The sequence below is a fragment of the Heterocephalus glaber genome, unplaced genomic scaffold (assembly GCF_053883595.1).
Source record: "Heterocephalus glaber isolate CG9 unplaced genomic scaffold, H.glaber_assembly_v1.0 deba00000470, whole genome shotgun sequence".
Taxonomy (NCBI): domain Eukaryota; kingdom Metazoa; phylum Chordata; class Mammalia; order Rodentia; family Bathyergidae; genus Heterocephalus; species Heterocephalus glaber.
Window position 1 is genome coordinate 25,359,029 of NW_028258145.1, and position 27,988 is coordinate 25,387,016.

At 32.9% G+C, this 27,988-nt stretch overlaps 1 protein-coding gene across 2 annotated transcripts in view; it reads left to right on the forward strand.

Annotated features, from left to right (window-relative positions):
• The window catches only part of Lrrtm4 (leucine rich repeat transmembrane neuronal 4), a 756,281-nt gene that overhangs the window by 252,651 nt on the left and 475,642 nt on the right, over window positions 1-27,988 (forward strand). The gene's annotated exons all lie outside the window — the stretch shown is intronic.

Below are 27,988 nucleotides of genomic sequence, written 5' to 3' on the forward strand. Positions count from 1 at the left end.
GCATTATTTTTGAGGTTCTACCCCAAATGATTTCTCTTGAGATACCATGGAGGAGAAAAATGATAACAGCACTTCTAGGTTCATAAAGTCTAGGAAATTTGAACACAGATTAATCACAAGGAATTTGTACCAATAGTGGTATTTGTTCCTTAGAAATTATGTAGAGATAGTTTCATTTTCTTCTAAAATTCAAATTTTGCAAAGTGAACAGTTGATGGAGATACATTTTTTAAACTTTGTATGTAGACTTTTTTCTGCCTGAATGTTTATTGATTTACATTTATAGTACAAAAATATTGCAATAGCATATTTACATATTACACATTACTTTGAATAACAATATCTTTAAACTAATGTTTTACCTTTCTTATAGTTAATGAATATTATATTTCAATGTGGCATTAACTTTTTACGTTTCCTTAATTTTTAATTTTTCCTTCAGGTAGATCAGGGGTTTTTTATATTTATTTTTTTTAAATCTACCCACCCTTCTTCTCACTAACCAAGTTTACTTTTACTTGTCTTAAAACAGGTTTCTTTCTCATACTACTATTCTGAAACATTGCATTTATTTTTTTATTGCCTCTAAAATAACGTAATTCCATTGTACTGTTTTTACTTTACTATTGGTCCTTTCAATGTTTATCTTACAAATACATCATTTTATCTACATTTTAAAATTAGCATATACTTTCTACTTTATGTCTTGCTTTTGATCATAAGGACATCTCTATTGTCATCTATTTGATATGTCAATTTTCTGTATTTTCACCTTAAAACTGGTCTTCAGATATTTGGTGTCATATTGCTTTTATTTTTTTTCTAAACATATGGGAAATGTTGTTCTAGCTTACGGTCTTTGTTTTACTTGAAAAATGCCCAGACAAAAGATTTGTCCATTGCTCTGTTATGATTTCATTAGATTTTGTTGGATGTCTATGTATTGGAATATATATTTAATTATTTGATATCTTATTGTTAATATCTATTATTAAGTATATGTACAATGATGTGAAATATTCCATAGAATGTGTGATTGAAAAATATGAAAATTATGATGAATATTTAAATTTTAAAAATTATTATAGTATAAAACACATTGTTGTTAAGCCACCTTGAAATAGTTCCCCTCACTTCATACACATTCTATCCTTCTGCGCATTTTCTGAAGCAGTTCTGGAAGTCCTCTTTCCTATGTGTCTTTAGTTGTGGTGTCATGGCTGATTCACTGTCCTGAATTTATTCAAAATGTTAATTTTTTATGGTCATTATATCTTTAGGGAAGAGTTGAAAGTTGTACAGTACCAGGTCCAGTGAAGAATTTGGATAAGGAACACTTTAATATTTTAATGAGTTTATCTTTTGTTTGGAAGACTGGGCTGAAACATTGACTTCATTTCTTTTTAATCACACTTCCTGAAGACACTCACAAAAAGAGACTTCCAGAATTGTTTTACAAAGTGGCAAGTATAAGGTACAGAGAGTGATTTTTTTGAGGGGGATTCTTGCAATGTGCTTTTTACTATAATAAATTTTTTTAAATATTCACCATCTATTTTGATATATATGTATATATATATGGATATATATGGATATGTGTATATATACATAAAAATATGTGTATAATTTAATATTTCAAAGTAATAGGTGAGTAGATGCAAAGAACTTCAGTTTTCTAGTAGCTTTTCACTATGATTCTCTTGTACTAAAAGGGTGTTACTGTTTTCCATCACCACTTGGTTTTCTACATTCTAAAACAATGCAACATAGAGCCAACATGCTGTAATGTACCAAGAAAAGAATTCAAGGGGAAAAAAAATGAGCTGGATTTGTCCCATCTCTTCCCTTTTTCATATCACATCTAGTCTGCATGTGCTTACCTGTACAGGGATGCAGCCCTGTTTAGGTCCCCTGGGGCTTTGTTTTGGGCAGATAACCTGAAAAAAAGCACTATCATTGATCTTTTTCATATTCTCTTCTTATTTGTGAAAAGATAGAAAGTGTTGATAAGTTGAGCTGAAAAGACAATTTTGTTCCAATACCTTAGCAGGAGGAAAGGGATAATTTAATAGTTGAATGTCTTTTAATTCTGAGGACAGATTGTCTGATGTTCATAAAGTGTTTTTCTGTCTTTTTATAAAGCAAATATAAGGAGTTAAATAAAGTTAACTTTGAATGTGTCCCTTTAGGTACCCCATAATGTTCAATAAGGGTCTGGGTTTTGTTTGTCCTTAAAAATATGAAAATACCCAGATGTCTTTTTGGATATTATTTTTCCCCTTTTTAGTGACTATTTTTATAGAATTTAGGCTTAATTGGGAGTACCTATCAAGATAACAATTTAAAGTTAAATCTCTCCTTCTAGCATCTGAATTTTGTCTTAAATTCACTGTGTAGTTTCTCCAATGTGACTTTTCTCCTTGCTGGATGCTTTTGTTTTTCTATACACTTAATTTTGATGGTGGTTTGTAGTGTAGAAAAACTGCCAACTAAGAAAGAAATCATTTATATTTTACAATGTTAAAATAGCAAATGGTTAAAGGCCAAATGCTAGTTAATGTGTAGTATGTTTTAATCAATGAGGTCAATTTTCTGATATGGCTAACATATTAAATATTTTAATTATATTAAAACCATGTTAATAACTGAAGATTTCAAGCAGGGTGCATTTTTAAAACTAAGATAAAAACATTGTCAGTGTAAGTTGTCAGTAAGTAAAATATCTTGTATTTTATATTTTTTAAAGCATATTCCTATTTTACTGAAATAAGAGTGAAGAAAAAAGTAGTCCAAAAATCTAAATTTTAACCAATGTACCCTAGCAAAAAGATTGAAGCTATTTTCAGATTGTTCCACAGCATTGTTTCTACCCTGTAATTAACAGGAAACATGTTTGCCATATAATCCTAGTGTATTAGATTATAACCCATCAGCCATGTCAAATGCAGTTCATCATGCCATGAAATAAAAATGGAAATATTTATGTATAAGGAAAAGTCATTTATGTTTAAAGAATATATTTAACTTTATTATTTTGATTATAAAAACATTTTATGCTACTTCTTTAGGATTACTTCATTTAAAAAATCTTACCAAACAGTATGAATTATCCTATTATATATTAAAAAGATAGAGACAAACTTCATTGGTAAAATTTAGAAAAATACCTTGATTTTTCTCTTTTATTTTATACTATCAGCATCTATTTTTAATATTTCTTTTTCTCATGAGATATCTTTAATATTGGCTTGGAATTAATTCTTTATGCTACTATAATTTGTATTTTTATTGACTGTAGAAATTTTATAATTTCTGGTGCCACAGGATTATATTTGTATAGATATTAAATTTGTATCTATTTAATCATACTCAGCAATTCCTAAGACATTTACTTTTTGTGCAATTTAAAAATACCCTCATTGCTTTTTAAAGAGAATTTGTACTAGGATACTCTTGGATTTATACTGAATTTATTTCTTCTACAAGAAAATAACAAGGAAAAAGGAAACCAAAAAAGTATTAAAATAAAAGTTTGCAACCCAGTTTTTTAGATATCAGAGATTTGTATCATTTGACCTTTAGTTAAACACACTGAGCCTCCAGGAATAAAGGCTCTACAGTAGCATTAAGTATTACTGCTCTTATCTTTATCATCTAAATGTAATCTTTAAACTGCTTAAGATTCACCTCTCACTGTTGGACACTTTCTTTAATATCTCTATAATTGTAAAGGGCCTTTGATGAGTGTATTAAGGTTTCCTCAGCTTCTGAGTGAATTGCCTGTTTAGTAGTAGATAGCAGACTTTAAGAACTGTTGAGATTATAAACATTCAACTTCTTTTGATTTCTTCATTTTCTAATTTCTTTACAATACACCTTTTCTCACCACTGTGAAATTATGCAAGCAGGAATCATGTAAAGAGGAATACAGACCAGGTTAGGAGATGTAAATTACATTTTTAACTCTGGCATTAACTTTCAGAAAAATCTTGAGAAAATTACTGAAATCACCTTCAGAAGAGTGGAACAACACAGAAATCATTTGATGTAGAAATATTAGGATTATTCAAGAATATCTTTAATGCTTCATATGTACCTAATCATCTTTTCAGTAATTCATAGGCCTTCAGCCAAGGTAAATATGTCATCTGTCCATGGAATTTTAAATCTAGTTAAAATAATCTCTTACTATATTTAAAGGAAAGACATTAGATTTTATTTTATTTTTTAAAATTAATTTTATTGGTATATTTTAGGTATACAATATAATGACATTCATCACTGGAAATTTGCACCTTTACATAATCCATCTTGGTTCTTATTTTTTCCCCCTTCTCCTGCCCTCCCTGCAACCCCTCCATCCCTCCCTATTTACAAAGACTTTGTATCCATTTTTTCATTTTCTCATATTAATTCCATTTCCTTCTTTCTTTCCCCTACCCCTCCCATTTCCCCTTCCCCTTTGCCCCTTTTCTTCCTATTTCACATTACCTATTATACCATTTAGTACTTATATACATTTTCAGTTTCTCACACTAGAGGAACTATTCTGTATTTACACATGTGTGTCCTATTTATTTCACTTAAGAGTATGACCTCAATGTGCATCCATTTAGCCATAAATGTCTCTAATTTCTCATTTTTTATGGCTGAGTAGTACTCCATTTTATTAAAAAACCACATTTTCTTTATCCAGTCTCCAGTTGATGGGTAATTGAGCTGTTTCTAAGTTTTAGCATTACAAATTGTGCTTCTATGAGCATGGGTGCATATATATCACTGTGGTATGATTCTTTTCATCTTTGGGGAAGATACCCAGCAGAGGAATAGCTGGGTCAAATGGGACTTCCAGTCCTAGTTCTTTGAGGTATCTCCATACTGATTTCTACAGTGGTTGCACCAATCTACACTCCCTCCAGCGGTCGAGCAGTGTTCCTGCTTCCCCACTGCCCTGCCAACATTTGTTATTGGTTGATTTTATAATAGCAGCCATTCTTTCTGGGGTGAGGTGGAATTTCAGCATTGTTTTCATTTGTATTTCTCGAATGACCAGTGATGTTGAGCATTTTTCATATGTTTATTTGCTATTTCTAATTCTTTGTCTGAGAAATGTCTGTTCATTTCAGATGTCCATTTTTGGATTGGGTCTTTAAATTTGGGATGTCTGTTTTAAGTTCTTTATAGATTATTATTATTTTTTTTTGTAACGGGGATCAAACTCATCGAACTCAGGACCTTCCGTTTGCGAGGCAGGCTCTGGAACCACTGAGCTAAATCCCCGGCCCAATAGATTCTTGGTAGTATATTATCAGACCATAGTGCGAAGAAATTGGAGATCAATAGCAAAAGAAACCACAAGAATTTCATAAACACATGGATATTGAACAACACACTTCTGAATAAGTAATGAGTCACAGAGAAAATTAAAGAAGAAATCAGACAGTTCCTACAATTAAATGATAATGACGATACAACATATTGAAATCTATGGGACACAATGAAAGCAGTCTTACGAGGGAAATTCACAGCAGTGAATACTTATATTAGGAAAACAGAGCATGCTCAATTAAACAATCTGATGCTGAACCTCAAGCTTCTAGAAGAAGAAAAGCAGGACAAACCCAAAGCTCATACAAGGGAGGAAATTATAAAGATCAGAGGAGAAATCAATACTATGGAGACTAAGAGAACAATACAAAAAATCAATGAAGAATGAAGCCAAGAGTTGGTTCTTCGAAAGCATAAACAAAACTGACAAACTCTTATCCACTCTTACCAGAAAAAGAAACAAAAAGGCCCAAATCCATGCAATTAGGAATGAAAAGGATGAAATTACAACAGACCCAGCAGAATTCCAGGGAATCATCAATACCTACTTCAAGAACCTATATGCCAATAAGATGGAAAACAAGGAAGAAATGGACAGATTCCTAGATACATATGAATTACCAAAGTTGAACGAAGAAGATCTAAAAATTTTAAACAACCCAATATCAATCAATGAAATTGAAAATGTAATTAAAAACTTACCAATTAAGAAAAGCCCGGGTCCTGATGGCTTCACTGCTGAATTCTACAAGACATTTAGAGAGGAACTACTGCCACTATTGTTTAAACTCTTCAATGAAATTGAAAGGGAAGCAATACTCCAAAATTCATTCCTGGAAGCAAGCATCACCTTGATCCCCAAAGCAGAGAAAGACCCAAACAAAAAAGAGAACTATAGGCCAATTTCACTGATGAACATAGATGCAAAAATCCTTAATAAGATACTGGCAGATATTAGATTTTAAAAAGCAAAAAAATGTAATTTTTTGAAATTTATGTAAATTTAGTCTTACGGTATGTGTTACCGTTACCATCTAATTAAGACTATATATATATATATATATTTTTTTTTTTTTTTTTGTACCAGTGATCAAACTCAGAACCTTGCACTTGCGAAGCAGGCATTGGCACCACTGAGCTAAATACCTGGCTTATTATGACTAATATTAAGAGTACTATTTTGGGGTCTGTTGGGGTCTCCTCGGTGGGAGATGAAACCTGAAGACAGTATCCGACGAAACCCATTAAAAGAAGGGCATGGCGGGGGGATGAGAACTCTCGGAGTTAAGGTGAGGTTTATTGATAACGTTCTTCTTTTATACATTTTTCTGTAGGATACATCAATCATTAACAGTTTACAATGCTAGTCAACTAACCACCAGTTATATCTGTGAGTACATAAAGCATCTAAAGAACCATCTCCTTTAATTATGGTCCTTTAATCTTAGCGCATCTTATCTAAATCATCCTGGCTACTTAAAGCTTCTAAAAAATTAGCTATTCTTATCTAGTCTTATACCAAGCAAATATTTGAGAGTCTTAAGGGACCACAGCGGGATGTGGGATGGACAAACAGCCTTCTGAAGTTATCTTTAACTTCTCTATCTGGGCCTGCCACAGACATCAGGACAATCTGTCTTCCCAAGGCTGTCCGAGGGCCCAAGAACTTCTCATATCCTCCACAGGGGTCAGTGAATATACTATGAGAGCTATTACCATAAAGCCACTATATACACCCACAACTGCAGTGTTTGTCCTTTCTATGAGAAATACATCCCGAGGAAATGTTCTGACTATAAGCACCTGTTGCATTTAACTCACAAGAGGAAATGGGCTTCACTTGTTTGACAAAGAACTGAAAACCACAGCACAACTTTGAAATCCATCTAAGGAATCTAAAACAATTATTTTTCAATATGCAGATGACAACACTGAACAATGTTCTCTGTAAAACACATGTAGTATAAACTAAATATCTTGCTAATTTGCAATGTGAATGATATCCATCACTTGTATCTTATTTTTAATTACTTTATATAGCCTGTCAAATGCCTGAGAACTAATGTAGTATAAGTATTCAAGCTTTCCTTATACATATGATTTCTGTGCTTTTTGTTTTTGTGACTTTATTTTTATGTGTTTCTTCCCACATTCACCCAAATCAGGGTTCTGTCTTACCCATTTGCATGAACCTTCCAACTCTTGAAAGACTCAGGTTTTGGATGTAAGGTAATCATATTTTCTCTGTTACTTTTTTTCCTCTGAGAAGTTAGCAGTTGGTAGTACTTGAAAATTGACAGTCCTATTGTTATCTGAAGCACAAGTCAGATCAGTCCTTTCTTTTTACATAAAGGCTGACTGAGGTAAAAAGTTGATATGTAAAATTTCCTATGCAAACCTTACCAATTTTAAATATATCTTTACTATTTTTCTAAGAAATAAATTACTAATGAAGACAGTGTAGTGCATTTTTCAATATAATACATGTTTGGGGACAGTAAGCAAGAGAGGAGGGTGATAATCCCTATACATCTACTGATTTTGCATCTATTAATTCAACCAATCATAAATCAAAACCATTTGAAAATAAATTGAATCAGTATTGAACATATACAGGATTTTTTTCTAATCTTTATTACATAAAAATAAAGCTTACCAAATATTTATATATTATGTGCCTTGAGTTAAGTATTACGAATAGTCTCAAAATTATTTAGAATACATGGGAAGATGTGCACATGTTATATGCAAATGCTACACCATTTTATATAAAGGACTTGAGTATGTGCAGACTTTGGTATATGTGTGAAATCTTGGAATTAAATCCTCACAGATACCATGGCATGATGATATTGCTTCAATTGAAGCTCCAGGGAAGTACTAAACCTAAAAACTATAAATTCTGGAAATACTAATTGTATCTAAAACTCATGAATAATAGGAGGCACTGAATCCTTAAGAATGAAATTTTCTAGGCTGTCAGCTTCTTGTAAGCATTCACGATGCCTCATTTTACAAGAAGGCACCTTGCTTGATTTCTGGAATGTAACAACACAGAGAAAATAGGGACTTTGGTCAAACATTAGCCAAATGAGATTAATATTGATTTCAGATGAAATTCTTGAACCAATTATAAACAAACTTCTTAGTGAGTACCTGAAAGAAGGAACAGATACCACTCATCTTTAATAAGAGTTCACAAAGACTAAGTCATGTCAGATTAATTCAATTTTTCTTTAAAAGGGTTAGTAGCTTAATAGATCAAGGGATATTAGAGATGCTACAGACAGATCTGGATTTCAGCAAGGCATTTGATAAGTTTTCTGATGTTTTATTTGTTGACAAGATAATTAAAATAGCTGGATTTAGGAATAATTTCTGCCTAGGGAAAAGTTTATGGTGATGTGTAAATAATTTAAGATATTAAAATAATTATAACTACAAGTCTAAAATAATTATAACTATGCACAAGCTACTGCTATGTATGTTACTGGTTTATACTACCATTCTTAGCAATATATATATAAAATAATATATAAATATATAATATAATATATAACATTATATATTATAATATCTATACTATATAACATTATATATTATAATATCTATAATATATATTGCACTTTTCAGAAGCTAGAAAAATAAGGCAAAAAGTATTCAAATATTTTATATGAGGTCATGGATAGTAATATATAGAAGCACAATTTGAACTCACTAACTTTAACTTCAAAATTGTATTCTGAAGTACTATGTGTTGCACCATTTGGACTTATTCTTTACCTTTAGGTATTTTAATGAAGTATAGCTGTGAAGATAGCAAGGGGACATTTATCATTTTGGGCATAATCAGAAGTAACAGAAAGTACTCTGGACAATATAACTTACATCAGAGTTAGCCCCTGTAGTTTTTCATTACTATTGTAACAAAGTAGCAGATGTGCTGGCTTAAATCAACAAAATTTTATTATCTTACAGTTCTGTAGTCTTCAAGTCTAACATAAATCTTTCTGGACTAAAACCAAAGTGTGAATAAGTCTGTGTTTCCTCTGGATACCTCAGGGGTGAATCTGTTTTATTGTCTTTTCTAGCTTGTATTGGTTGCCCACAGTCCTTGGTCCCTTGCTTCATTCCATCTCCAACCTGTTCTGAGATATTTCTGTATCTTTCTTCCATAGTCCATCTTCCCCTAACTTTCCTATTCCTACCTTACACATGTGTAATTATTATTATACTGAGTGTACCCAAATAATCCAGGATTATATTCCTATAAAAGATCAGATGATTAAGAATCTTAATTCCACATAAAAAAATTAATTTTCTTTTGCCATAAAACTGCTCATAGTCACAGGTACTGGAGTTTGGCATATTAATATCTTTAAGTGGAGAGAGGTATGCTTCCAAAGTCCTTATAATTCAGTTTTTATTTTATAGCAAGAGTAAATTTCTCACTCATGCACCATTTTTTTCCCTCACATAGCCACGTGCTTAAACTCATTAGAGCAATTCCTGGCTTAAAAGTAGAGCAATTCCTGATTAAAACTTTGTATTCTCTATTGTCACCATATAGATAATATATAATTTACTTTGTGTTTTAAAAGAGCCATAGTGATCTATAAGTTAAAAACTGTTTACATTGAATGATGGACATATGAGAGGTTTTATCTGTCTACTTAGGTATATATATAATTTTTCTATAATGTAAATATAAAAATAGACTAAAAAATTTTATTAGACTCTATAATGGTCATCTATATTAAGAGAACAATATAATGGTCAAGAAATATGTGCAAAGTTAATAGAATTATAATATATGGAATAAGAGAGGATGTTGTTCTGTAGTATTATATTGATCAAAAATAATTTCAACTATAACATACTCTTTTGAGAACCATTATGGAAAGAAATGTGATCAAACTGGGAAATTTTCATACGATAACAGATAAAATGATGTATGAAGAACATGTACATAAATTTGAAGAAATATTTGGCTTGTGCATAAACAATGAGAAAGAAATACTATTATTAAATATTTACAGAATCATCATGGTTTAAAAAAGTATTTTTTTTTCTCTTCCCTCCACTAGGACTAGTATGTACTAGGTCTATGGAAGGAGTCTTTGTAGCCTATAATAATAAGATTTTTCCAAACATGAAAGGAACTTTCTTGATTCATGTACAGTGAGTTTAGTAACTCATAAATAGGATGAATTCAGGAGTTTATTGAACTTCAAATGTTTACAGTTTCTTCTAACCTGAGGGCCTTAAAATTTGATAATGGATACAGCCTAGGCCTTTTTAGCTAGCAATACTCTGTAAAGCTATGTATTATCTTCTGCCTGACTTCAGTTTCCAGAGTCAACATTGCATAATATTACTACAGTGAATTATTTATACAAGTTAAATCTCATTGCTTTGAACCAACTTACATTGGCATACTATGTATGTTTCTCCACTTAGGCTTCTAACATGTACTCATAGGTACTGAAACATCAAGTTCATAAAGGTCGTCACAATCGGAAAAACCAATACTTGCAAAATGCTGACAAGCTAGAAAATGGTGAAGTCCATAGGACATGTGTTATATTGTAATCTACCCTCTGAAAACTGGTAAAGTAAGATGTTATGGATGTACTACCGATATCTCCCACACATATTTGTGTCCTTCCCTTTTATGAAATGCCCTATTTGACTCCCTCTTGGAATGCCCTGAAATTTTAAAATATTCATGATGATGATGATGATGATGATGATGATGATGATGATGATGATGACATTTCCCCCTTATTCCTTCCTTTTGGGGAATATCAGTTTAAAAAACCAAGTTAACATGTTTTCAAGTGACATTTTGTTCTCTATCATAATTACTTTCAGGAAATCTTAGTCTCTCCTCTATAACTTCCAACATATTAGATGTTCCTTGAATACTGAAGAATGAATTTCAAGGATCAAAGGTGGTTAAGAGTAGGAAAGGTTGATTAAGAAAAAGCTCCTGAGAAATAAGAAGTCTCCCAAAAAAGGTTGCCACTAAGGCTGTTAATCAGGGGTAATTTATACAGCAAAACCACAATGTGGGTACAACATGGGTCAACTACAATCAAGCTATAGGATTACAAGTATAGCTGCTTAACTAATATTGATTCAATAGGAAATGAGTCACATAGAAAGTGTACAGGGAAAGATCAAAGGAATTCTTGGAAACGGAGGGGATTATGGGTCCAGGTGTTCTGGTCACCCACCTTGATGCATCTGGTGTCTAGCTGGGTCCATTAGACCAGGTGGTGCTAATTACAGTATAATTACAAATTGCTGTTTGTCTCTAGAAAGGGTTGCAGGTCTTGCTTCTCCATCCTGAGGACTGGCTCTCTTGAGAAGTGCCTCCAGCCACAATTCTGATGTCTTTTTTTCTTTTCTTTTCCTTTCTTTTCTTCTCTTTTCTTTTCTTTTCTTTTCTTTTCTTTTCTTTTCTTTTCTTTCTTTCTTTCTTTCTTTCTTTCTTTCTTTCTTTTTTGGTACTGAGGATCGAACTTGGGTCCTTGCTCTTGTGGGGCAGGTGGCGGTACCACTGATCTAAATCCCTGGTCCTGATGTCTTTATTTTTTATCCTGACTTCCCTGAGGGCCTAATCCCTCTCTGACTGTATATTAATTTCTAACTAGCTTCACTGTTTATAATAATAAGATGGTTAATGAATGAAAAGCACATTTCAGGAGTGTCAGGCAAGCATGCACATACATATATGTACGTTGAATTTTAAGCTCTTTATAGCTGTGATACACAATATTACATGCAAAGAAGACATTTTAAAATTATAATTTAACCTTATTTATGTATAAATTTAACTTAGGTAAATTTATAGATCTGATAAGTTTAATCTCTTTGGTCTTTATGTGAACTGTTGAGGAAAAAAATAAAAAAATTAAAAAAAAGGAAGAAATCATGAAGAATCTGAAACCCATCTCTGCTTTGCCCAAAGTGACATTGCTGATTAAAGGTGAGCAAGGATGAAGAGATGCTAGACAGAAGGAGAACCTGGATTTGAACCTGAGACTTTTAATTATAAGTTTGGTGCTCTTTTCACTAGGCCATGTGACCTTTTGAAGTAAAATGCCACATCTTTCCAACATGATAATTAGCTTTCTGTATGACTTTGAGGCAGTTATTTTTCTGGGAGTGAGGAGGGAAAGAAAAGAGGGAGGGAGGGAAGAAGGGAGGGAGAAAGAGAGACAGAGAGAGACAGGGGGAGAGAGAGAGAGAGAGAGAGAGAGAGAGAGAGAGAGAGAGAGAGAGAGAGAGAGAGAGAGAGAGACATACGAAATACTCCAGTTAACCCAAGCAAATGAATTTGATATATTTTTCTTATGGAACTAATCAGGGTTGGAATTAATCTGAAATGAATAGCTTTATTTTTCTCATCTTTGATATGCTATATAGAGCTACTTTAAAAGTATTCAGTGACATTTTAGAGTAAATATGACAAGCAAATGTAAATGTAATTACACAAGTCATATATGGTGTGAGTCATTCGTAAAGTTCACTATGAATGAGCTGTACTGCACAGAATCCATTTATCACTTAAGAAAATAAGATCATCTGCTTTTACATATGAAGGGAGAAATTTAACAGTGCACTAAGCTCCACTGAAGCCAGAAAATATCCAAATTACCATTCTCCAGTGCCTTGACTTCAAATAATCTATTAGAATATTCCCCATTCACTCCTTTCTTGATGAATGTTGGTAAAGTAAATGACTGGAAAATATGAAGAAGATATGCATAGCATTAATATTTGGGGTGTTTAAATGATATTTCAATAGAAGAAAGATGGATATCTATGCTCATTAAATCTTTATTTTTTATCTCTATAGTATACATTTCAGTAATATACAAGTTCTTATTTTCTTTCAGATATGTGATTAGCAATTAGTTTTGATGTGAAATAATTGGCAAATAGAGAAACATTAAATTTAGACTAAAGTGAAGTCATCTCCACTACTATATACAGGTACCAAACACTGAAAATAGTAAATTTATATTCTCAGAAAGTACACTATCTCTCCAACTATCTGAAATTGGTTTGGAAGATAACTGCTTTCAAAAAACAAAAGTACAAAACAATAAGACATGTGACAAATTACAGAAAATTATTTCAAAATGCACACATAGTATTGTTCCTTCTGCCCAACATGTCCTTTGTAGTTGTAAGTCTCTGACCTTGCCCAGTACTCTTTAAAGATTGAATGTACAAAACCACAGAATACTGATGAAGGATATGGATCCAGTACCTCAAGGACTGCAAAATAAGTAAAATTTTGTAGACAAATGATTACCCACATCTTGCCTTCTTTCTCTGAACCCAAATTTGGCTTTTTCCCCAGATTGTTTTGTTTTGGGTTGCTAAGAACGCTCTTACCCTTTATCAGAGAAAATTCTCCTGTCTCCTGAATGTTGGAAGACAAAGGTTGCTTCCAGTTCCATGTTTGCTCTTGGTGCTAAGTATTTTTCTCCATAAATCACTCTAGCATCTAGGATTGGAAATAAGATGTGTTCATGAATATATATGTATACAGATATAATCATGGAGTTTATATCTGCAGGTAGAACTTACTATCCTTTTGATGTAGGGGTAAAAGATGTAACAATCAAACCTACTAGATATCCAAAACACGAGTTTGTGTTCTCTAAAATCAAAGAATGAATTCTAGGAACAATGGAGGTTAAGAGTAGGAAAAATTTATTGAGAGAAAGAAAGCTTCTGTCTAAGAGAGACAGAAAGGGGACCAGAAAGAGGATTGCCCCCGCCCTATTTTTCAAAGACGTTTTATACAGCAAAGTCATGTGGTGAGGCAGGTACAAAGTGGGATGAAAGTATAAAACCCAATAGAAATTTACAAGGTGGGCATGAGGTGGGACAAAATCATGACCAGCCAATAAGATTACAAGTACAGTCACCCAGGTAATATTGATTAAATGGGGGTCAAATGGGAAGACAAATCACATAAAAGGAATTTCTCATTTAGAATATCAATCACTGCCATCTATCTAGGGGAAGTAGTACTTCTTTTCCATTTCATAATGCTAACCAGTGAATGTGCCTCAATTGTTCTCCATGTTAGCTCCTTGCTGTGTTGGCTCCTGGAGGGCTGGTCCCATCTAGCTAACTACACACAAGATATCTAATTAACTTACCTGTCTGGAATACTTTCATTTATCATCCATTCAACCTTCTTTCTTTCTTGCATGTTTGCTTGCTTTTAAAATATGTATATTTGTGTAGTACAATGTTTGGCTAAGACTCTGAAATACTGAAGTTACAAATTTTTGTTTGTTTTTTTCATTGTTGGCACAACTAAAAACAGGTTTATTTTTAGTGGTTGGAATTTTTAATGATAAGGCTAGAGAATATACAACTTGAACTCAATAACTTTATCCCTAAGAGCAATAGTTGACGGCAGATTTAAGACAGTTTGCTTGTTTCAGCCTCTCTCCTTTATATTCAGGTAAGTGATGAATTATGATGTGTGCTATTTAACATCTAACTTTTAAAAGTTAGTTCTTTCTTGAAGATTTAATAGTAGGGGACTTGTCATCTAAACTTTAGGGAACTCAATTGAAAGCTCACTGCAAACGTTAAGTACATATAAACACTATTTCCCCACCAAAAAATCATTAAGAAAATACCTAAAATCTAATTGATGTGCTTCTCTAGCTCTTTATCTATTCATCTATCTCATTAATTTGGTCTTACTACCTCAACTGTCCAAGAGATTATTAATGCCTGCATTTAATAGCTGTATACAAGGTAGGATAGTACTGCCACTCAGCACAGGGGAGGTTAGCATAGGGAAGAACGAAGTAGATACTTATAGACCTGTGGCCTACTACAAACCTATGGGAAGTCGGCCAAGAGATACATTAGTTTTAAAATACATCACTTCTCTATATAAAGTCCTGTGCTTGGAATTGTTTGTATGTCCCTATGAGGCATTTTTCCACAATCATGTACACTAAGGAATAACTTTGTGTATCAGTTATATTTTTAATTATAATTAAGAAAATTTGCTGAGCTTCTATTGTTTGTATTAGGCTTTAATTCTAGAAAGATAAATGCAAAAATATGTATTTAACACAATTTTACAAAAGGTTAATCATTGATTTGGGAGGAGGGAAAAGTTGAAAAATAAAACTACCAACATTGTTTTATAGGATCTTATGATATAGCTTTAAATGTTATTAAAAATTCTCAGAAAGAATAAATAACAATGTAATTTGGTGCAATTGGTACTCTTTTTCCTTTTTCAGCCTTAAACTCTGACACTTAGATATCAAATGGTTTCTATCAGGAGATTCTAAATTTTGTACACTAATATTCATCTTTGTGTCTTTAGTGAGCCACACTGTATCTCACACATCCCATGACACCCATGGCTCAGTGAATGGAATCCTGGCCCATTCAGGGCCACCAAATCATTTATTTATTGTTCTTCTACACATTCTGTCAAGCTACATGATCTAAAATTTTATTGAACCTTAGACGTAAAGACAGGCCTAAGTTTACTCTCCTGTGATTCCTTGTATGTCCATTTTAAAATTAGACACAAAAATTTTCAAGAAAGTTGTGAATGAATCATGAAGTAAAATCCAAAGGATATCAACTTATATTAACATACCAAAATATTTTTTTATTTATATATATATTTATTGGTACATTTTAGGTATAAAATACATTTATGTTTCTCACTGAGTGTTCATACCAGAACATGATATATCTTAGTTCTTATTTTTTCTTCCATTACCTGTGCACCCTTCACCCCCTCCACCCTTCCCTATTTACATAGACTTTGATTCCATTTTTTTTCTTTCTCATAATTTTTCCTTTTCCTTCTTCCCTTTCCCTTTCCCCTCCCACCATCCCCAAACACTTGGACCTTTTCTATTTCAAATTATCAATTATTCATTTTAATCATTTTCATCCTTATTTACTATTTCAGTTTCTCACACTAGAGAAACTATTTGGTATTTACACATGTGTGTCCTATTTATTTCACTTAAGAGTATGGCCTCAATATGCATCCATTTAGCTATAAATGTCTCTAGTTTCTCATTCTTTATGGCTGAGTAGTACTCCATTTTATAAAAAACGCACATCTTCTTTATCCAGTTTCCATTCTATGGGCACTTGGGCTGTTTCCAAGCTTTAGCTATTACAAACTGTGCCGCTATAAACATAGGTGCACATATATCACTGTGGTATGACTCTTAATTCTTTGGGGAAGATTCCCAGTAGGGGAATAGCTGGATCAAATGGGACCTGTAGTCCTAGTTCTTTGAGGTATCTCCATACTGATTTCCACAGTGGTTGCAACAATCTACATTCCTACCAACAATGGAGAAGGGTTCCATTCTCTTCACACCCCCGCCAGCATTTGTTATTGGTTGATTTCTTAATAGCAGCCATTCTTTGTGGGGTGAGGTGGATCTCAGTGTTGTTTTCATCTGGATCTCTCAAATGACCAGTGATGTTCAACACTTTTTCATATATTTATTTGCTGTTTTTACTTCTTTGTCTGAGAAATGTCTGTTCATTTCGGACGCCCATTTTTGAATTGGGTCTTTGAATTTGGGGGGTCTGATTTTTTTCCGTTCTTTATATATTCTTGATAGTAGACCTTTGCCTGAGGTACAGCTGCTAATAATTTTTTCCCACATTGTAGGTTGTCTGTTAGCTCTGTTGGTAGTTTCTCTTGTAGTGCAGAAGCTTTTTAATACAATGAGATCACAGTTGTTGATTCTTTGTGCTAGCTCCCGTGCTACTGAAGATTTGTTTATACAGTCTTTTCCTATGCCAATGTCATCAAGAGTTCTACCTAACTTATCTTCCATCAAGTTTAGTGTTTCTGTCTTAATATTTAGATCTTTAATCCACTTCAATCTTAGTTTAGTGCATGGTGATAGGTATGGGTCTAGTTTTAATCTTTGGCAGGTTGAAATCCAGTTTTTCCAACACCATTTCCAAAAAATTATTAAAACCATGCTTTTATGATGTTGCTGCTGTTACTGCCTTGCTGGAGATTGAACCTGCGACCTCATGCATACTAGATGAGTGCTTTATCACAAGCATCCTCAGCTCCAAAACCACACAGTTAATGCCATAGAAACAATTTTTTGTCAAGACCTTTTTGTCATGTTGTAACATTTTTATTAATGCCACTTGAAAATACTGACTGAATAACTATATTGTAATACTTTAGCAAAAAATAAGCCAAAAGATTATAGAATATTCCTCACTCCAAATTGGAAGCAATTTTGTTAATTTTTAAACAAAATAATTCTCCCGTAGCAAAATATGTTTAGTAAGATGAGCAGATTTATCATTTATACACATGACCTTTATTGCACTGGCATTTCCCATGCTCCTCTTCAGTCTGAGATATTTTCCCACAAGTGCATATAAAGTAGAAAGGTGAGACTGCATTTTATATATATATATTAATTGGTACATTTTAGGTATACAATGCGACTGCATTTAAAATCACCGAATTGGGCTGAGGATTTAGCTCAGTGGTTTTGCCGCCTGCTGCGCAAGTGCAAGGACCTGAGTTCGATCTCTGGCACCAACACCCCCCCCAAAAAAAAACCCAAAAAAACGAATGAATGCTAAAACCTTTGGGTTCCATTTCATCTTGACGCTCATTAACCTTTTTATGATAAATTGTTTTGTATCAAAATATATAATAGACAACAGAAAAATCTCTTGCTTCATTGCTTGGCAATGGCTTCATGTTGTATCCGTGTGCATGTTTACTCGTGGGCATGTGTTCACATACGAGAGAGAAAGCAATAAATAATAAGAGTGTGAGGGCTTTGGAAGTGTATTATTTGGCATTATTTGCCTAGAGTAAACATAGATGTTTTTAGATTAATCAAATTAATTATTCTCCAGAATTGTTAGACTAATTTTTATAACAGACTTCAAAGATATTTTGTGGGTGTTAGTTAAAAAAAATTTATTTATCGAGATAAGTAAGTAATATCTATGCTACATTTATTAGTAAGAAAAATGCTGGTGACATAGTTTCTATAATTAACTGTACATGATAAAGGTATAATCAACAATTTAGGAAATCTCACAAGTTTTATCAGTTTTTAAATGCTTTTATATGTTAAAAGCAAAACAGAAAACATTGGTATTTGATTTTATTTCCAAAGAGGAAGTATTGAATTTGAAGACAGCATTAGGCACTTATCACATTTAAACATTTTAAGTCTGCAAACTGATTTTCACAAACTTCTGAATTTTCTACTTATCTTACTTTTAGTTTTCTAAAAAATAACTTCCATTTATAGTATACATAAATCCATGGCTTAGTTTTTGAAAATGTTGTCAACATAGGTTTGAATGTTAGCTTATTCATTTCTGAGTGTTAAAGCCATACAAATTAAAAATAATGTTTGTGATTAAAATTTCTGTGATACTTATTGTAAAATTAAGGTAATATGTAAGGTCTTTTTGTTCACTGCATGAGAGAACCTAAACTGTTGAAAATCAAACAGATACTCTGAAAATTATTAGACTTATATTTAATTTATGCAGTTTTCCCATTAATAGCATTATCTGTTTAACACATCCATTACATATCCTTAGTGTTAATTTAGACAGAAAAAACTGTAGCAACTTCAGAAGGAAATCTTCCATTAAATTAAGGACACTGACTTTAATCGATGTCCCAAATAGACATGGAAATTAACAGGAAGAAAAAACAACTTGATTAAAAGTGGTACCATTATCATTTGTTATGCCACATAGAATGAAAATACTAAGATGAAATTCACTAAAAGAAAAAAGAAAGACATACTTTTATTGGAATCTCTTTGTTCTCCAAAACACACAACTTTAAAAAAAATCATAGAATCATATGTAAAATGTGGTCCTACACAATTCTGAATAAATACATACCTTTTTTTATAAATATATGTCTTGCCACCAATCTTAATAATAAATTTGTTGTGGTGATTAAGACATTTATTTAATGACGTCATTGCATAGAATCTCTTACCTTCTTAGATACAGTGAATTGCTGCTTCTTCTACCCCGTTTTCTCTCTCCCTGTATCCTATTCCTTCACAAATAACCATTACTATGTCCATTATTCTGCTTGAAATTCCCTTTTAGTGATTCATTCTTTGGATTTTAAGGTCCTTCTATTTTCCAAGATATCCTTACTAAAGTGCCAATATGCCTGAATCATCAACTAACAACTCAATAAAAGTCTCAGGTGGCAAGGAGTACCCAACAAAAGCCACAAAATTACTCCCCAAATCTACATATGTCATGTATTGATGAGAGAATGTAGAAAATAAAAATGTTGCCAAGAAAATGAAAACCATGCTTATTAACAAGAGGAGAGAGATGGATGGAGAGAGCACCAAAAAGAGTTGGAAAATGAATCATCTTGAAGGAGGATGAAGAATTAACCAGGCAGAAAACCATAGGTGAAAGGGAGAGGATATTTTCAACAAATGAATGCAGCAAATGCAGTGGCTACAAGATTTTAAACATGATATAGTCAAAGAAATTTAAATAAATTCTTAATTATAAATTTCCTGTGTCTTTGGAGTAAGTATGTGTGGCTCCAGGTGCATGGAAGCATGTTTGGGTGAGATGTAAGAATAAATGAGTAATCAGTTACTGGAGGATAAAACCCTTTTAATCCTGTTTTAAAGGATTTGATCATTAATCAAAAGTAAATGGCAGCTAAAAAAGTGGAAGGATAAACAAATTGATAGTCAGACTGAGGTTAAAACTAATTCAGCCTGAGGGCGACCTGGCAAATAAATTAGAGGAGGAGAAGTCAGGAGGACCTTTCAGAATGCTTCTGCAGAGAAATTACACTCCCTATCTCTATCTCTTTTAGCTAACTTTTCCAGAATGAAAGACATATTACAGTGATACATGCATACTCATGGTTATAGCAGCAAAACACACACTAGCTAGAAAGAAATAGCTTAGAAAGAGTCCATATGTCCATCAACAGATGAGTACTACTCAGCCATACAGAAAGATAAATTTCACTCATTTTTAGAAAAATGGATTCACATTGATACCATAATGCTAAGTGAAATATATCAGACCCAGAAGATTAAATATTACATAATTTCCTTTATTTGATAAATTCAAAGTATAAATAATTTAAAGGGCAAAATAAAAGATAGATGAAAGGAAACAGAGTTAGACTTTTCAGAAATGGGAAGGAGGTCTAGGGACGAAGGCAGAGGGAAGGGAGGCAAGAGGAATGAGAAATAAAAAGGTTTAAAATGTGATATCTATATTGACAAATTACCAGGATGAATATATTCATTATGTACTGCTAATAAGTTTTGAATAAAAATAAATAAATAAACAAACACAAAAAGCAAGCTATTGCACAGACCAGGTAGTTGATTGGGCATGAACTAAAAAGGAAGAGTGTCAGAAATGTGACTGGACAAATAATGAAGAATTATAACAGGAGTTTTGAAATGAAGATCTTTGAATTGCAGACATAGAAAGGGGAGCAGACATGTTCTTCATGAAAATGTCTTGATAGATACTAATTCTATAGGGTAATTTATGGTGTATTTGTTACATCAAATTAATATTATATTCCCAAACAAAAGCATTTGGAGGTGAACTATGAAAGATAATCTTATTTTCACAGCAGTCAAAATGGAGAGAGATCTCGGATGTAAGTAATCCTGTTTTAGTGACTGTAGAGAAAGGGCAAAAGGATGCAATTTCACAACCTTCCTTGACAAAGTGAGAGCAGGACCTATTAGCTTTTCAATTTTTTCCTTGCAATTAAGTCCTAACTTTTCAATTTTCTAGGTCACTTTCTAAGCTGTTTCTTTCTTAAAACCAGTGACCCAAATACATTACTTATTAAGATAAAAGTTTCTACTTTTGTCCAGGCATCTGCAAAGCAATGAAGACATACTACTGATGCCTTGTGAGTCAATCCTGACACCTTGTCACATTTCAGATCTTAAGTGATCATGTTTTTACTTTAGCATGTTCTTGTGGCCAGAGGACTTCAACTTCTGTGTCTGCCCTTACCACAGTTAGGATAGTCACAGCTAAATTCGCATTGGAAGCATCATCTTCCGTGAAGCACCCACGTTCCTTAGTTACCAGCAACAGAACTCAGAATTAAGGAACCAGGGTCCTGGAGTATATACTTAAAGCTCTTTCCAATAAATCACTATTCCTAAGAAGAGAGCATTTAGCTCTTCTGCCTCCTTTTTATTTGATTTTTGTTGAACATTTAAAATTTCTATAAAAGAAATAGGCATGACACATATAGATTGAACAAAGCTCCTTTTTCATGAAAGAAAAAATTAAAAACACAACAGAAGTCCTTGTTTCTAAGCTTTCTATAATTGTCCTTTGTATAAATAAATGCCCTGCTTTCCAATATTAAAATTAGTGAGCCTCAACAATTCATATGTTTAAATTTCAATTGTATTTGTCAATAATGCTGGCTTAGAATGTTTGATAGATATTTGATTTAGTAAGTTTCATACAATGCTGCATAATCTTTTGTTTTAAATCAGAGAATTCTTGTCATTAGCAATTCAGCGTGTTAATTTCTTTCTTTTATTTTCATTTTAACTCTATGTTTAACACACAGGAACCTAAAAATAATTACTGAGAATCTTTTATATTGCACCATTCTGGATGAATTCTGTCAATCTAATGAGGTCCAGGCTCTCTCCTATTTTCAATTAACTAGTAAAAGATACTGACATTTAATAAAATGATCAGAAAGTATCTAGTCACCAATTGTAATGGTTACTTTGTAGAAAAATGGACAAAACTATGACAATTTATATCAAGAAAATATAAACTAGACATAGGGAATGTTGTAAAGTTAAGAAAAATATGCCAGAAAAAATAAAATGTGAGTTGAGACCTAGAAAACAATTAACAATTAAGTATGATAGAGGGAGGAAGAAGAAGTGAAGAAATCAGTGCATGCAGTAGTTCAGTAATTCTGAAGCTTAGGGTACATCATAATCACTTGGAAGGCTGTGAAAATATAGTTCTGGGTCCTACTGAGGGGTTATGTTTTAGCAGGCCCAGGGTGGGGTCCAAGTACTTACAGAAATTACATTTCCAACATCTCAAAGTGATCCTGATCTTGGTCCATGGAGCACACTGAGAACCACTGCATTAAAGAAGTTGAAGAGAGTTAATTAGGGCTCATCTTACCTTTGGCTTGTGAAATGATGGAAATAAGTGAGAGAGGAGACAAATGTAAAGAGAGATAGTATACTGAAAACCTTATGGGTTTTTCTTCTATGTTTTAAGAGATATTAGTGGATCACATCTGATTTTATAAAAGATCACTTGGTATCCATTATATAAAAAAGAGAAGCAAGAATGCATATTGTAAGAGCAGTTAGGAGATTCTTCCAGAAATTCAGATGAAAGTAAGGCAGGGTGGTTGAAGTGGTGATGCAAAGGTTAAAAAGATGCAAGGATATTCACAAGGGAAAAATGAGCAATATTTGATGAGAAATTAGATATAAGCCTAATAGGTTATGAAGAGCAGAAATGACTGAAACAATTCTGCCCCACACAACTCAATGTTTCCATTCATGCAGGATTCCTGGAAGAAAACCAGATTGTAGAAACAGGTGAGGAAGAGGGAATTATGATATGAATTTGGATATTGAAGTATTTTTTTTTAATGGAAATGTCAAGTGGGCAGGAGGTGTATTGGATGTGAGCTCAGTTGAGAAGTGTGGACTGAAAATACAAATTGGAGTTGTTGCCCTCTTGAAGGAATTTGAAGTTATAGGAATGGATTGAATCATGTAAGAATACAGAATGAGTATACATGAAAGGGTATAAAACTCAGTTTATGGGAGAAAACCTAGACAACAAAGAAAATACATTATTAAAGGAAGCTATGAGGTAATAGCCACACAAGTAAGAAAAACAAATTACTTTTAAGAACTCTAATCATTGTCATGTGGACCTTTAGTTATTTATTTTGTGTATGTTGTTTTCCTTCTTTTGGACATGTTTAGGATCCTCCATTTAACTTCATTGCTTTGATATTTCACCAGAATGTGCTAACTTGGAGGCAGAAACTGAACCCTTGCTAGGTGCCAAATAGGCAAGGACCTTCACCTTGGAATTCTCAGATGTGGTAGTCAGCTTCCCATACTGTGACAAGATACTTGAGGTATGTAAATTAAAAGGAGGAAAGGCATATTTTGGCTCACAGTTTCAGAGGTGTTGACCCATGTTCATTTAGTTGTATGGCTTACGGCCTATGGTAGCACTGCACATCATGGCGAAAAACGTGGCAGAGGAAACTTGTTCATATTAGGGAGATCAGGAAGCAAAGAAATATATAAAGCGTCTCAAACAGTATTCCCTTCAAGAGTGTGCATCCAGTAACCTAACTTCCTTCAACCTAGCCCTGTCTTCCAAAGCTTTCTCCACATCCGAGTACCAGCGAAACCTGGAGACCAAGTTTTTAACACATGGGCTTTTGGAGGACACTCAATGGTTCATCTGTAGCACCCGCCTATCTCCAGAATTATGAAAAATAACTTTCTACTGTTTACAAATTACCCAGTCTATTTTTACAGTGATACAAAATGGACTAAGAGAAATGCCTTCTCTAAAATTAGTCGTATATTTTGTGCCTTTCAGTTTAATCTCTTAAGTATTCTACTATATCCTCACTTATTTTCAACTCTTTCATTCATTTTCTTCTTTCTAGGGGATTATTTAAAATAATCGAGATACTACACAGATTAGTGAAAGATTTTTTAAAGATTTCCTTGTGGATTCACTATACAGAAAACAAGAGGACATTCTTGTATTTATTTGTTTTTGCTTTTTTATTTTATTTTATTTTTTTATTTTTTGGTACCGGGAATCAAACTCTGGTCCTTGTGCTTTTGAGGCAGGAGGCAGAACCACTGAGCTAAATCACCAGCCTTGTTTTTGCTTTTTCTTTCTGGTGGAAAATGATACCTCTGATCAAGTGTCAGTGTTTCAAAGTCTATGCTTACAGGTTTCCTCTGAAGTGTACAGTTAATTTGGCAAACTTCCAGTTTGTGACTTATTTTTACCTATTAGCTTGGGAGAAGACAAAGTTATCTTCAACAAAATTACAACAGTATTTTCCATTCTTGCCTTATTTCAGTCTGAAACCTCACCATTGCACTCTACTGTGCCTGAATTTCTCCATGTCTGCAGCCTCGGTATATCTGTTGATCTACCCACTTGTACTCTAGCTTTCTGTAGTCAGAAAATCAAAGCCTTTCAGACATTGTCAGCATCCATGCTGCACTATCATAATTTCTCAGATTACTAGTGGGATTAACAGATCTTTTTCCTACTAGAAGTTTTTCTTCTGTGTATTTTACTTCACTTTAGTAAATTACTTATAAATGTTTTATAGGGTTTTTTTCCCCCAAAACTTGGGTAAAACATTTTGGTCTTACTCTGTCTTCTTCCTCCTCCTCTTTTTCTTCTTCCTTTTCTTCATAATTTATTGTGACTTTATACCTTTTGTTCTATTTTTTGTTTTGGTATTTTGGAAAGAAGAACTAAATTCATCTATTATTTCCATTACAGGATTATGTCATTTGATCTTTGCCTTCCTATCATATAAGTGGCTGAATTTTACAGGCAGAAATTTTACACATGTCCACAGCCAAGATGTCTGAATATTCTTTTATAGCATCTACTTTCACTGTCATGTTTTAAAACGTCTTCCTTTTCCTGTAGATCAGCAATTAGCAAACTCATTATGTTAATAAAAAGCAATTCTTTTAGACTTTGTGGGCCATATGACCTATGTCACAAATATTAAACTCTTGTTATTGTACCACAAAAGCCATAGATGACGTATATGAGTGAGCATGTCTGTGTTCCAATAATACATTTACAAGACTATTGGTAGGCTGGATTTGGCCTAAGCATTATAGCTTTCCAACCGTAATCTAGAAATATGTTTCCAACAAGTAATGTTATGCTTACTTTTTTATTGAAATTATAGGCCACCTAAAATTATTTTTGAATATAACTTTAGATAATAATCTTACTGCATTTTTCTAATATGTTTCATCATCTATCTTATTAAATATATTTTATCATCCATTCTCTTCATACCAATTAGTGATTCTAACTTTTTCATATATTAAAACCTTTCATATACCTTAGATTTAAAGAGCCTTTTGTCTGAGTTAAGCATATATTTAATCAAAAGAAATTACATATATAACTATATAGCATAATTCTTTGGAAATGTTACTAATATAACATTACTGTTTTTCAAATATGATAATTAAAATAGTTAAAATACAGTTTTATGATTATGATAAACAATTAGAAAGTATAGAAAAATAATTTTTATCTAATTTTTCTCCTATTATTCACTTACTAGAGCCTTCTTTTTCTTTTCCTTACCATTTTATGATGATACAACTTCTCTTTTGCTTTTAGATCATTCTCAATGTATAAAAGCCATTTACTTCGACTTCTTTTCATGAGTGGCTCATTATAATTTTCAAGACCCCATTGTTTTACCATCTTTGAAAACAAATAAAAATGACATTTTGAAACACTCCACTAAAACAAACTAGATTTATTCTGAAGAGTTCAGTGAACAGCATTTTAAATGAGATCCAAAATGGGCTTTTTAATTAAATGAATATAGTCATTTCATAGAGGCAATTCTCATTAGTGAAGCAGTATTGAGATGACCATTTCACTCTAATTGAGCTGTGTGTTTATGAAAGGGTCCTCATTTTAGGGTTGGTTTGAATAGATTTATATCTAATCACACCATGACACCTAATGCAAATTTGAAAGGTAAATATGATAGCTATCCCAAAGACAGTCTCAATACAAACAAACGTTTCTAGCAATTTGTTGTGCTTTCATTTATACCAAGAGACAGATTTAACATATTACCTTCCATCTATTATTTGGATTTCTTTAACTTCCGTAGTGGGGTAAATGTTTATTTCTCCCTAAAACTAGTTTGTTGAAGTCCTAATATTTAGTGTGGCTATATTTGGAAATGGGGATGCTGAGGAAGTATTTAATGTTAAATAAAGTTATATGGTCTGGGCTTTGATCTAATAAGATTGGTTTTCTTATAAGGAGTTAACATAAACCATTCTTTCTCTTTCTTTCACCTCTTTTCTCTCTCTTTTTTTTTTTTTTGGTACCGGGGATCGAACTTGGGTCCTCGCGCTTGCAAGGCAGGCGACGAAACCACTGAGCTAAATCCCCGGCCCAAATTCAGGGTTTTCTTTTCTTTTTTTTTTTTTTTTTTTTATTTTTTTTTTTGTTTCCTCTTTTCTCTCTCCACATGAGAATATAAGGAGAAGGTCACAACTTACCATTCAGCAAGATAGTTTTCACCACAAATTGACTCTGATCTTAAACTTCCAGCCTCCTGAACAGAGAGAAAATTAAATTTTATTGTTTAAGTTATCCACTATGTGATATTTGTTATAGCAGCTCAAGCTGAATCATTCACTTTCCAATGTGTGACTCTGAAATATAGTATTGAGTTGAGTTGCTGTGAAAGATATACAAGTGCTGAAAGAAACTCTATAAGAGAAATTTGAAGAAAACCAAGCTTAACTTTCAGTAACAAGTTATAACCTTCTATGCTTAACATCTTCACATAGACAACATTAGGGAAAGATACCACTATTTTGGAACAGTGAGCAAGTGGAGAATGAGACTACTTACAATGGTTGGGCCAGGTGAAGTCTAGATATAAAAATATGTATGTAGGTGACTTCCTTCTATAATGTACAGTATAGAAAGATTGGAAAAGAACAACTTTATAGTGGCAGCAATTTCATAAACACTACATGACCCCATTGATATATAGTAAGCACCATCAGTGTCAAGTCATTTAAATCCTAGGTACTTGTATAGTAGGGAAAACAAAAGCTGTTTTCTTCTATTATACCTTCAATGTTCACTTAATATTTTACTTCTGGCTCCAGATATATGAGGTTGTTTTTTTTTTTCCATGATGAACAATTATTTGACACAATCTGAGTGTTTTACAATTCAATACAATTCAGTTCACTTCAGTTTAGTTCAGTTGAGTTCAAGTAAATTAAACTCTGATACTGTCTACCTTGAGTGCCAGATTCCACAGGTTCGGAAGAGTAGATCCCCAGGTTATCCACACCCTTTATCAGATTGGGCTAAAAACTGAAAATTCCCATGCCTCCTTCTTGGGTTTCATCACTGTTTAGGGTGTCTCACAGAATCTGGGAAACTAGTTTACTTATGAGATTTCTGATTTATTATAAAAGCTACAACTGGGGAATTAGCAGACAGAATATCCACAGAACTACATATGGGGAAAGGAATATGGAACTTCCATGCTTTCAGTTAGTCTCTTTTCCCACTTGTTTAGTTACCCAGAGGCTCTCCAATTGGGTCCTTTAGGGGTCTAGGGAAGCTTCATTACTTAGGCATGTTTAACTGAATTATTGTCCACTAATGATTAACTCAACTTTCAACTCTTCTCTTTTATCCAAATTTCTGGTGATGGTGTTAAATGTTAAATACTATGATAAGTTTTAGTCATTTGATCAGTTTCTCTGGCAATCAATCCCTT